Here is a 1,164-nt window from a genome sequence, read left to right on the forward strand (position 1 = left end):
TAAACACAGATAACATATACATTGAAGGAAATGAAACTCAAGCAAACTGCTTTGAAAATAAAACACGCCATGCATAAACAGTTCTCCCATGGAGGAAGAATAAGGAAACAGTTTAACCTGAATGTCTACAGAGACTTCAGTGATGGGGATGTTAAAAAAACATAACAGAGTCATACAGAGTTCAGTGGCTGTTGCCAGTTGGTAGAGCTTCATGGCTTTCATGTAGCTACACTGATTTCAATGGCTGAAGGTCTGGACTCTAAGCTTCAACCAAAGTTGTTAAAGTGACAGGTTCTACAGAAACCAGTTTTAAAGCTGAGTGACATAATCAAGAACAGCTGCGCAAAAGGAGCTCTGTACTGCACATGCCCTCAGACAGGGCCATTCTCTAAGGCAAACAGCAGATAAAGCACATGAGAGAAAAACTTGCTAGCTCAGCTTTTTTATAAATAGAGAAGTACCTTCCCCCCTCACTGTGGTTACCACTGTGTTAGGGAAATAATGAGTCTTTGGCCCACGCCCCTCCTCTGACTGTACCACTAACTGCAGCTGGCTGGGGAGACCAACAAAATACATACAGTGATATTCAAAGTCCTTGTATTAAAAATACCTTGCTGTTCTGCAACAGGAACCGTTTCCATGCGGAATTAGTTAAGAGGGAAATATTTTGGCTACTTTTGCTAAAGGGGTTTGCTTTGCTTGCAAGGTCATGCCGAATGAGCTCCCTGAACTTTGAACCGTATCTGCAAAGTGAGATAAACAAGAGCTGTATAAATACCACAGCCCTTCTCCCCACACTGTTTTCTTCTGCAGCAGCATTAAGCAGAGCTATCAAGGAGGGGGAGGAGGAACGGGTAAGTGTGCTGGTTTGCTGTGAAAGAACTCCATGACTTAAGATTTGGCAGCGTGTCTGCTTGTTGCTTTGGCTGAAAGGGCGGGCTGTTGAAATTCCCGTTGGAAACAACTAGAAAGTTGAAACGTGAAGGGAAGCATAATTCAGAACATAGCTCTCACCTCGCTCATGGGGTGAGACAGCTGTTGCTGGGCACTCTATGCCAGTGCTGCAGAAGGCCATAAAGGCATAGAAGGATGTCGAGGTGTCATAGGAGTTTCATGTGTTTATAATGGGTGTAAAGGTGGGCAGATTTCCAGATGTGTGGAAAG

This window comes from Nestor notabilis, unplaced genomic scaffold (assembly GCF_000696875.1).
Source record: "Nestor notabilis isolate BGI_N333 unplaced genomic scaffold, ASM69687v1 scaffold15531, whole genome shotgun sequence".
NCBI lineage: Eukaryota > Metazoa > Chordata > Aves > Psittaciformes > Psittacidae > Nestor > Nestor notabilis.